Genomic DNA, 12,225 nt, shown 5'->3' with positions numbered 1-12,225 from the left:
CGAACGTCGTAATCGCACTCTATTGGATATGGTGCGATCTATGATGTCTCTTACCGATTTACCACTCTCATTTTGGGGTTATGCTTTAGAGACTGCCGCATTCACTTTAAATAGGGCACCGTCTAAATCCGTTGAGATGACACCGTATGAATTATGGTTTGGGAAGAAACCTAAGCTGTCGTTTCTAAAAGTTTGGGGATGCGATGCTTATGTCAAGAAACTTCAACCTGAAAAGCTCGAACCCAAATCGGAAAAATGTGGCTTCATAGGATACCCTAAGGAAACTATTGGGTATACCTTCTACCTCAGATCCGAAGGCAAGATCTTCATTGCCAAGAACGGGTCCTTTCTAGAGAAGGAGTTTCTCTCGAAAGAATTGAGTGGGAGGAAAGTGGAACTTGATGAGGTGATAGTCACCCCTTCCGAACTGGAAAGTAGCGCAGCGCGGGAAAATGTTCCTGTGGTGCCTACACCGACTGGGGAGGAAGTTAATGATAATGATCATGAAACTTCAGATCAAGTTACTGAACTTCGTAGGTCCAAAAGGACACGTTCCGCACCAGAGTGGTACAGCAACCCTGTCCTGGAAATCATGTTGTTAGACAACGGTGAACCTTCGAACTATGAAGAAGCGATGGCAGGCCCGGATTCCGACAAATGGCTAGAAGCCATGAAATCCGAGATAGGATCCATGTATGAAAACGAAGTATGGACTTTGACTGACTTGCCCGTTGATCGGCGAGCCATAGAAAACAAATGGATCTTTAAGAAGAAGACGGACGCAGATGGTAATGTGACCATCTACAAAGCTTGACTTGTCGCTAAGGGTTATCGACAAGTTCAAGGGGTTGACTACGATGAGACTTTCTCACCCGTAGCGAAGCTGAAGTCCGTCCGAATCATGTTAGCAATTGCCGCATACTATGATTATGAGATATGGCAGATGGACGTCAAAATGGCATTCCTTAATGGCTTCCTTAAGGAAGAGTTGTATATGATGCAGCCGGAAGGTTTTGTCGATCCTAAGAATGCTAACAAAGTGTGCAAGCTCCAGCGCTCAATCTATGGGCTGGTGCAAGCATCTCGGAGTTGGAACATTCGCTTTGATGAGATGATCAAAGCATTTGGGTTTACAGAGACTTATGGAGAAGCCTGTGTTTACAAGAAAGTGAGTGGGAGCTCTGTAGCATTTCTCATATTATATGTGGATGACATATTGTTGATGGGAAATGATATAGAATTCTTGGAGAGTATAAAGGCCTATTTGAATAAGTGTTTTTCAATGAAGGACCTTGGAGAAGCTGCTTATATATTAGGCATCAAGATCTATAGAGATAGATCAAGACGCCTCATTGGTCTTTCACAGAGTACATACCTTGACAAGATATTGAAGAAGTTCAATATGGATCAGTCCAAGAAGGGGTTCTTGCTGTATTGCAAGGTGTGCAGTTGAGCACGGCTCAATGCCCGACCACGGCAGAAGATATAGAAGAGATGAGTGTCATCCCCTATGCCTCGGCCATAGGGTCTATTATGTATGCCATGCTGTGTACCAGACCTAATGTAAACCTTGCCGTAAGTTTGGTAGGAAGGTACCAAAGTAATCCCGGCAAGGAACACTGGACAGCGGTCAAGAATATCCTGAAGTACCTGAAGAGGACTAAGGATATGTTTCTCGTTTATGGAGGTGACGAAGAGCTCGTCGTAAAGGGTTACGTCGACGCTAGCTTCGACACAGATCTGGATGACTCGAAGTCACAGACCGGATACATGTATATATTGAATGGAGGAGCAGTAAGCTGGTGCAGTTGCAAGCAAAGCGTCGTGGCGGGATCTACATGTGAAGCGGAGTACATGGCAGCCTCGGAGGCAGCACAGGAAGCAGTCTGGATGAAGGAGTTCATTACCGACCTAGGGGTGATTCCCAATGCGTCGGGCCCGATGACTCTCTTCTGTGACAACACTGGAGCTATTGCCCTTGCGAAGGAGCCCAGGTTTCACAGGAAGACCAGGCATATCAAGCGACGCTTCAACTCCATTCGTGAAAGTGTTCAAAATGGAGACATAGATATTTGTAAAGTACATACGGACCAGAATGTAGCAGATCCGTTGACTAAACCTCTCCCTAGGGCAAAACATGATCAACACCAGGACGCAATGGGTGTTCGATTCATCACAATGTAACTAGATTATTGACTCTAGTGCAAGTGGGAGACTGTTGGAAATATGCCCTAGAGGCAATAATAAAAGGTTATTATTATATTTCTTTGTTCATGATAATCGTCTATTATTCATGCTATAATTGTATTGTCCGGAAATCGTAATACATGTGTGAATACATAGACCACAACGTGTCCCTAGTAAGCCTCTAGTTGACTAGCTCGTTGATCAACAGATAGTCATGGTTTCCTGACTATGGACATTGGATGTCATTGATAACGGGATCACATCATTAGGATTATGTGATGGACAAGACCCAATCCTAAGCATAGCATAAAAGATCGTGCAGTTTCGTTTGCTAGAGCTTTTCCAATGTCAAGTATCTTTTCCTTAGACCATGAGATCGTGCAACTCCCGGATACCGTAAGAGTGCTTTGGGTGTGCTAAACGTCACAACGTAACTGGGTGACTATAAAGGTGCACTACGGGTATCTCCGAAAGTGTCTGTTGGGTTGGCACGGATCGAGACTGGGATTTGTCACTCCGTGTGACGGAGAGGTATCTCTGGGCCCACTCGGTAATGCATCATCATAATGAGCTCAATGTGACTAAGGCGTTAGTAACGGGATCATGCATTGCGGTACGAGTAAAGAGACTTGCCAGTAACGAGATTGAACAAGGTATTGGGATACCGACGATCGAATCTCGGGCAAGTAACATACCGATTGACAAAGGGAATTGTATACCGGATTGATTGAATCTTCGACACCGTGGTTCATCCGATGAGATCATCGTGGAACATGTGGGAGCCAACATGGGTATCCAGATCCCGCTGTTGGTTATTGACCGGAGAGGCGTCTCGGTCATGTCTGCATGTCTCCCGAACCCGTAGGGTCTACACACTTAAGGTCCGGTGACGCTAGGGTTGTAGAGATATATGTATGCGGAAACCCGAAAGTTGTTCGGAGTCCCGGATGAGATCCCGAACGTCACGAGAGGTTCCGGAATGGTCCGGAGGTGAAGAGTTATATATAGGAAGTCCAGTTTCGGCCACCGGGAAAGTTTCGGGGGTTACCGGTATTGTACCGGGACCACCGGAAGGGTCCCGGGGGTCCACCGGGTGGGGCCACCTATCCCGGAGGGCCCCGTGGGCTGAAAGTGGAAGGGAACCAGCCCTTAGTGGGCTGGGGCGCCACCCTTGGGCCTCCCCCCCATGCGCCTAGGGTTGGGAACCCTAGGGGGGGGGGGAGTTCCCCCTTGCCTTGGTGGGCAAGGCAACCCCTTCCCCCCTTGTGGCCGCCGCCCCCCCTTGAGATCCCATCTCTTGGGGCCGATGCCCCCCCAGGGGGCCTATATAAAGGGGGGGAGGGAGGGCAGCACACAACAGCCTTGGGCGCCTCCCTCCTCCCCTGCAACACCTCTCTCTCTCTCGTAGAAGCTTGGCAAAGCCCTGCCGAGACCCGCTACATCCACCACCACGCCGTCGTGCTGCTGGATCTCCATCAACCTCTCCTTCCCCCTTGCTGGATCAAGAAGGAGGAGACGTCGCTGCACCGTACGTGTGTTGAACGCGGAGGTGCCGTCCGTTCGGCACTCGGTCATCGGTGATTTGGATCACGGCGAGTACGACTCCGTCATCCACGTTCATTGGAACGCTTCCGCTCGCGATCTACAAGGGTATGTAGATGCACTCCTTTCCCCTCGTTGCTAGTAGACTCCATAGATGCATCTTGGTGAGCGTAGAAATTTTTTAAATTATGCTACGATTCCCAACAATAGATTCATCAAAATAAGCAAACAACACACGAAAAACAAAATCTGTCAAAAACAGAACAGTCTGTAGTAATCAGATTTTTTCTAAAACTTCTGGAACTCCCAAAATCCTGAAAAACTAGGACAACCTGGACAATTTGCGTACTGATCCACTGCAAAAAGAATCGGTAATTTATCACGCTCTGGTGAGTTTAAACAATTATATTCGTGAGCAGAAAGTTTCTGACTTTTTCAGCAAGATCAAATAACTATCACCCAGGAAGATCCTATTGGTTCTACTTGGCAGAAACACTAATTAAAACACAAAAACAAATCTAACCAGAGGCTAGATCAAAAATTTATTCCTAAACAGGAGCAAAAAGCAAAAAAATAAAATAAAATTGGGTTGCCTCCCAACAAGCGCTATCGTTTAACGCCCCTAGCTAGGGATAGAAACAAGGATAGATCTAAGTATTATCATCTTTGGCATTCAATCCATAAGTAGCTCTCATAATAGATTCATAAGGTAATTTTATTTTGTTTTAGGAAAGTGTTCCATGCCTTTCCTTAACGGAAATTGGAATCTAATATTCCCTTCATATCAGTAATTGCACCAATCGTTCTAAGGAAAGGTCTACCAAGAATAATAGGACATGAAGGATTGCAATCTATATCAAGAACGATGAAATCTACGGGCACATAATTCCTATTTGCAACAATAAGAACATCATTAATTCTTCCCATAGGTTTCTTAATAGTGGAATCCGCAAGATGCAAGTTTAGAGAATAATCATCAAATTCACGGAAACCTAGCAAATCACACAAAGTTTTTGGAATCGTGGAAACACTAGCACCCAAATCACATAAAGCATAGCATTCATGATCTTTAATTCTAATTTTAATAGTAGGTTCCCACTCAACATAAAGTTTTCTAGGGATAGAAACTTCCAACTCAAGTTTTTCTTCATAAGATTGCATCAAAGCATCAACGATATGTTTGGTAAAAGCTTTATTTTGACTATAAGCATGACGAGAATTTAGCATGGATTGCAACAAGGAAATACAATCTATCAAAGAGCAATTATCATAATTAAATTCCTTGAAATCCAAAATAGTGGGTTCATTGATATCTAAAGTTTTGACCTCTTCAATCCCACTTTTACTAATTTTTGCATCAAGATCTAAAAACTCCGAATTTTTGGGACCCCTTCTAACTAAAGTTGACTCATCTCCAGTCCCATCATTATCAAGACTAGTACAATGCCCGTGCGTTGCCACGGGCTTTTGAAATATTTTGCTAAAGTTATATAAACATAATGCATGTTAAATTTTATATATTAAAGAAAAGATAACACAAACATAATCGGGTAATAATTGAAGTACACTTTACTTGCAATGTAAATTATTAACAAAAAGACAATTGGAAGATGTATACATGTAGACTTATTATCCCACTAAAAATCTTTAGAAATTAAGATCTACTTGATGTGCTTAAGAAATCCTCGTGCAATATCAGAAATATTGTTTTTAGCTTCGTTCGCATAATATCTAAGAAAGTATAATAAAAACCTCTTCCGTGACTTATACCCATTCTGCATAAGCAATATATGTAATTAGCACAAATACTTCTCATCAAAGATCTTAAAATATGTAATGGAGAGTACACACCGTACAAACCGTACACCCACCAGAGCATAAAACAAAAAGTAAAATAGCCGGACACATCCCTTCCATTTCCTAAATTAATTTTATCTTGAATATAGTGATAACAAAAATAAATACCTGTATTTTATATGTTATGATAATAAAATATATAAATTTACCAGTCTATGCTCGTTGGAATACCAAACAGAAATAAACATTGCCATCTAGATACATCTGAATGCCCGTGTGTTGCCATGGAACAACAAATTTAATGCATTGATAAAACAATCATTTTAATTCACAACATGTCGCTTGCGGCTTATGATTTCTTTGCAACAAATATCACTCTATACTACTGTTAAGACAAAATCATGACTACTGTTAAGACAAAATCCATGACTGCATTCAAGTTTGAGGTGGACATTATACATATACTAAACCTGGCTAGGTTTTCTTTTCCTTGTTTTCTTGACTTTTTCCTATCAGTAAAAATTGGGCCAATGGGGAGGCGACACCTTATTTAGTGGGGGATCTGGCTGGGTAGGATCTTGGGTGTGCCCAATGATTTTACATGGGATTGAGACATTCTTTTTGTTGTATTGTGAGTTTGTGCTTGAGTGCATGTATCTGATTTGCCTACATAGATCAAATGGATCTTGCTGACTAGCATTTTTGGCAGTTTGTGTATGCAGTGCCTGCGTGTTGTTGCATTTGCATGTCCAGAATTGTCTCGGCCATCGCGGATTAGTGTGGGCAGGTGCAGCTTTTTTCCCTGGCCCTGCCACGTTGTAGGATGCTGTAAAAAATTTAGCACTTTTCTCCCCATCTATCCACATCTCTCTCGAAGGATCGTAGCAAATACGTGCACGACTGAACCACCGCTTCACCGCTATATGAACCTATAAAATCTGCCCTGCCGTTAACCCCCAGCATCGCCATTCCTCAGTCCGCCGTGGAGTAGCGGTAGCCCATCCAACCAGTCTGCGCTTGAAGCTCGCGGCTGCTGTGATCGACCACGTGTTAGCCGTCTTCACCTTGACCCTCTCTCCTCTACCCCGTCTTCCGTCTTGTTTGGCCCTTTCAGTCCCTGCTCCACCGATCAGAGGTGTCATGGAGTCTCAGCTAGCGAGGCCGTCGGGTACGCGGTGGTGGCATATGTGCGCACGCCGGCTAGGGCAGAGGCCCTGATCGCCGCTGGAGTGTGCCTAGCGGACACGGCGGCCTCCATCGCCGCTACCTCCGACATGGTCTTCACGGTGGTCGACGATCTCCGGAAGATCATGGTCGGCAACCCTGGCGACGTCCGTGCCGTCGGCGGCGGTGCCGCCCACAAGAAGGTGCCTGGAGGGAGGTGTATGCAGAATTGCAGACTATGGCGGCGGTCATGAACACGACAATGGTGTGTGGGCACGTGAGTTCCATCGGGCCGTTGTTGCCGGACACCACCGGCGTCGACAATCTTCGGAAGGCTTGCAGCACATGAACACAACCTGATGACCTCCAGGCCTTCGGTTTCTGCCGGTAGAAGCAGAAGGGGTGCAGGGACATGGCGGTGCGGACGAGAGGTTGTGGCGCGTCATCTTCGCCGCGGACGCTTCGAAGACCTGCAGCACGGCCGTCGGATGTCGTCCTCCGCCTCACGCTTCGGTAACAAAACAGCGTCAGCACCATGGCCCTTGACTCCTGTGGCCCCTTCATGCTGGCTGCGGCCGCCCCCCATGGCCCCCCGCTTCGATGATGGGTGGATCCTGAGTGCGGACGGAGGGAACTGTGACACTGCAGGCCTCGTCGTTCGTGTCGTGAGGCGACCAGAAGCCAGAGGTACTATATATGTGCCCATGCTCATGCGCCACCTCGCCACCCCAGGGCTCTTGGTCGTTTCCATGACGCCGGAGTCGCGTCATGTAGCGCTCGCCTGTACGCAACCATCTCGGGCGCGGGAAAGCACGCCGCCTAGCCGTGCCCGCGATCAGCCGCCTGGCTTGCTGCATGGCAGCACCGATACGTAGCATAGGTCAGTGTCGTTGGCGTACTGGCTCCCCGGCAGCGTATTGATCTACCTGTGCTGCGGTATTTCTCCTATGTGTTTGTTGGCAGAGACGTTGAGCAGCATGACGAAGGAGAGGCCGGAGAACAATTTCGCTACAAGATTCCACCGCGGCGAATTCGTTTTGCTATAATTCCGTTCAGTTACACGCCTGATTAATCGCTATAGCCTGACTCTGTATGTGTCCATCATGAGTAACTTGATAAAGCTATAATGTCAGTCTTTGGTTAACAATTGCATTTCTAAAGTCTAATGTCAACGGAGTAAATCTAGACATGAATTGCAATCAAGATTAATCATTGGATGTTCTCTCTTTCTTTGACCTTGATTAAGATTGTGTTATCGGGAAAAGGTAATTAGGTATCTCCCTTGCTACATAATTTTGTAAATTGTTCTATTTCAGATGACATAGCAATGTTGCTGGACATGCCTCTCAACAATACATGCATAGGTGACCACGTTACGGCCAAGAGCAGTGGCCAAGAGGCCGTACTGAAATAGAGCTTCCCTTCGACGGTTTTTGAACAAGCTCTCAAACTGAAGGTGCATAGTGTTGCTCCCAATCCTTTTCTGTAACTAACACTGCCAATACTTGCATGCTTGCTATAAACTATACTTGATGTAGGTGAGTGGCACTCTGAAATGATTCCATATTATGGCAAGTTACCAATGTCAACAGGCAGAACAGTGGATTATTTTATCTACTTGGGTTTTACCATTTTTTATTTATTTTAAGCTGAACCTGTTATATCCAGCTGTGAACATATCCATCTTCTTGAACTTTCTTTCTTCCTTTTTTTTTCTTTTTGCAACATGAATGGATTAGTTAGGCTAGCAAACTGAGATCTATTTGGGCGTGATGCATGCATAAATAATAGTTTGCGTCAGCATGCACATTCTCAAGCAGAGTCATACCACTAAACCACTGCATAAATACAGAGCATATGTGGATTCACCTTCATTTTTGAGAAATTTCTGCAGTTTCTTCTCCGCGTAACATGTTCATATGGGAAATGTATATCATCACTTTGAATCAGCTATGATCATGGCTGACCTCTCAGTGGAGAGGGGATGGGGAAAAGGAGACACCGCCATCTATTTTATTTTCAGTCATTGGTAGTAATGTTTATGTTTGAATGGAGGGAACAATTGTAAAATATTAGTTTTCAGCCTTCATGCAGTACTGACCAAGCTTATTAAAATGCCACAGACTGGTTATTTGCTTCATGAAAGCATTTGCTTATGTTAGCACTGCCATCGGTAGGACATAGCATTCAGCTTAGTCAATTTTACTCAAGAGGAGGTGCATGTTGGCAGTACTATTTTTGCTGTCTAATTTGGCTTGATGTTGCTCAGTCTGCACTAAAAAAGATCATCGAAATGCACCAGCAAGGCGATGTTGCCCAAGCTGCCTTGGAATACCTGCACTTAATTTAAAGTAGTCATAAAAAAATTCACATGATGTCTCAACAACAATTTACAAAGGCCCTTTGCCACTTCGAACCAATTATGCAGGGAACTCCACCAGAATATTGTATACCAGGAGTGTGAATGTACTGTGTTTAATCTTATTAGAAATGTATCAGTATGTGCTTCATGTTCCCTAAAATGTACCACACATGATGAATATAAATGTCTAATTTTTGGTTGCTTCTAAGCATGACTTCCTTTATTGTGCCTACAACCTTAGCCACATAGTTATTTAACTTCAAAGTGAAATTCATTGTATACAACAAAGACCAAGATAACATGTATAAACACAACGTATCGATGGGGCGCGGCGTGCCGCCGCGCGGGTATGCTAGTATTTAGCATGACCAAATATAGGGAACTCATGCCTTCTACTCTACAATGATGACAAAGCCGACAATTGACTTGCCTTCAATTTCGCCATGCACTCTAGGATACACTAATGAGGTCTCTTCTCCACCCAACTCGGACAAATAAATACTACTCTCTGTGTCACAATTTACCTACCGCACAGGCGTCACACATTTCAAAATTTAAATGTACTCAAGCACTTTGATCAACAAATTGTCGCTTACATGTCAAAAAATTTATCATCAAATTCGTATTACAAAAAACTCCAATGGTATAATTTTATGACACATAACATATATCATCAATTAAGTTTGGTGGTCAAAGTTAAATCACAGAGAGAGTATATACACACTACTTTTCTTACAAAATTTAATCTACGAAAACATCTTCTCTCCCCCCTTGCAATCCATCTCCTCGGCTTTGCCGCAAGCTTTTTTTGCAATAGAAGCCACACTTTAATATGAAAATGAGACAGACATCATTTGGTAATATCCACACATTCAATAATGGACTTGAATGGTGCTAACTCTGCTCTGCACTACAACGGGATCTACCTTTGCCATACACTACGCTTCCAACACCATCACAACAAATGCTCTGTCAGCTAACAATCATAGAAACATCTGTCATAACGGTTAAATGATGTTTTTGTTGACACTTGTATACATATCGGCGACATATTTCAATGGGCATACACTACTTGCCATGTGTTACATCAAAATATATGACCACAGCATCAGTTCTCCTTCCCCTCATTCCGTCTGCCATCGAGACAGGGACCTGAACTTTGTGCTGCTCTTATTGATTTAATGAAAAGAAAGTTATTTATCTCTGTTAGAACACAAATGCTTAGATAACATCTGCATGTCAGGGAAGGATTATGTGGCTTGGATAGCATCTGCAAGTTAGGGAAGAATTATGCGACCATGTAATATTTGGACAGGAACAAAAGTCATGAAAACATAAAATTAAAGTCCATTAAGACATAAACAATACAGTCTTATCATGTCTCAGGTTTTAACTTTCTTATTAGTGTACCAAATTGGCTCAAATATATACCTACAGTCTGAAAAATAAGAATGAACGAGATCATACAATCAAGATGGAGGTTGCCATGCTCTTTTCTTTGTGCAGATCATCAACATGAATAAACAGATACATAAACCGAAAATGATGAAATGGAACTTATTCAGCCGATTGATCTTAGAGCATTGTATAAAGTTGATACTCCCTCCAATCCATATTACTTGTCGCTCAAACAGATGTATCTAGCATTGATATACGTCTAGATACATCCATTTCAGCACAACTAATATGGATCAGTGGGAGTAATAGATCATGCAGTCAAGTGAACAATGGATAAAGCACTAAACATTCCTTGGGTGATCACACACTCGACAAGTGAACAATACTCCTTAATAACAATGATAAATGAATTTCATCTAAAAATACTATGGTAGACAAAGTAAATGGAAAGAATACTATGTGCTTACTTAACTTCGTTGTTGTCTATCAAGATTGGCAATGATGTTGCAAAAGATGTTCTGGAATATCAATCTAAACGAGCTAAATAATCAAAGCTACAAAATGATTGGCTCAGTATCTTGTCTACAATTTTAGATTAACAATTATTTGACAGTTTCTCATCAAGCAGGGATTTAAATAGTGATTGTTCCATTCTTGAAGTGGAGTTCAAACGGTGCAGTGAGAATTTCTACTCAAAAATTAAGATGACGTATTGACATGCAAGTTCAAATTGAAGGTCAACTTTAATGCCAACCATAAATCTCTGGAAGTGCATGTACGCATGGATGTTATGGAGCTTTCAAGTAGTAACAGTAAACTACAGAGATAATAGCGTGCTACGTCTTGAGCTTGCGTTGGTTTTCCCTGAAGAGGAAGGGATGATGCAGCAGAGTAGCGTAAGTATTTCCCTCAGTTTTTGAGAACCAAGGTATCAATCCAGTAGGAGGCCACGCGCAAGTCCCTCGTACCTACACAAAACAAATAACTCCTCGCAACCAACGCGAATAGGGGTTGTCAATCCCTTCACGGTCACTTACGAGAGTGAGATCTGATAGAGATGACAGATAATATTTTTGGTATTTTTGGTATAAAGATGCAAAGTTAAAATAAAGGCAAAGTAAAGAGCAAAGCAATAATAAAAGCGTAGGAAGATTAATATGATGAAAATAGACCCGGGGGCCATAGGTTTCACTATTGGCTTCTCTCAAGAGCATAAGTACTTTACGGCGGGTGAACGAATTACTGTTGAGCAATTGACAGAATTGAGCATAGTTATGAGAATATCTAGGTATGATCATGTATATAGGCATCACGTCTGAGACAAGTAGACCGACTCCTGCCTGCATCTACTACTATTACTCCACTCATCGACCGCTATCCAGCATGCATCTAGAGTATTAAATTAATAAAAACAGAGTAACGCCTTAAGCAAGATGACATGATGTAGAGGAATAAATTCATGCAATATGATAAATACCCCATCTTGTTATCCTCGATGGCAACAATACAATACGTGCCTTGCAACCCCTTCTGTCACTAGGTAAGGACACCGCAAGATTGAACCCAAAGCCAAGCACTTCTCCCATTGCAAGAACTATCAATCTAGTTGGCCAAACCAAACGGATAATTTGAAGAGACTTGCAAAGATAACTCAATCATACATAAAAGAATTCAGAGAAGATTCAAATATTGCTCATAGATAATCTTGATCATAAACCCACAATTCATCGGTCTCAACAAACACACCGCAAAAAAAAGATTACATCGAATAGATC

At 43.0% G+C, this 12,225-nt stretch overlaps 1 long non-coding RNA gene across 1 annotated transcript; it reads left to right on the top strand.

The window, feature by feature from the left end:
• Positions 1-6,502: 6,502 nt before the first annotated feature.
• Positions 6,503-8,332, top strand: LOC120973700 (uncharacterized). The gene is made up of 2 exons (XR_005769025.3): positions 6,503-8,146; positions 8,229-8,332. It is a non-coding gene; the product is annotated as an uncharacterized lncRNA (long non-coding RNA).
• Positions 8,333-12,225: the final 3,893 nt, after the last annotated feature.

The sequence above is a fragment of the Aegilops tauschii genome, chromosome 2 (assembly GCF_002575655.3).
Source record: "Aegilops tauschii subsp. strangulata cultivar AL8/78 chromosome 2, Aet v6.0, whole genome shotgun sequence".
NCBI lineage: Eukaryota > Viridiplantae > Streptophyta > Magnoliopsida > Poales > Poaceae > Aegilops > Aegilops tauschii.
This window is presented reverse-complemented; position numbering and strand designations above follow the sequence as displayed.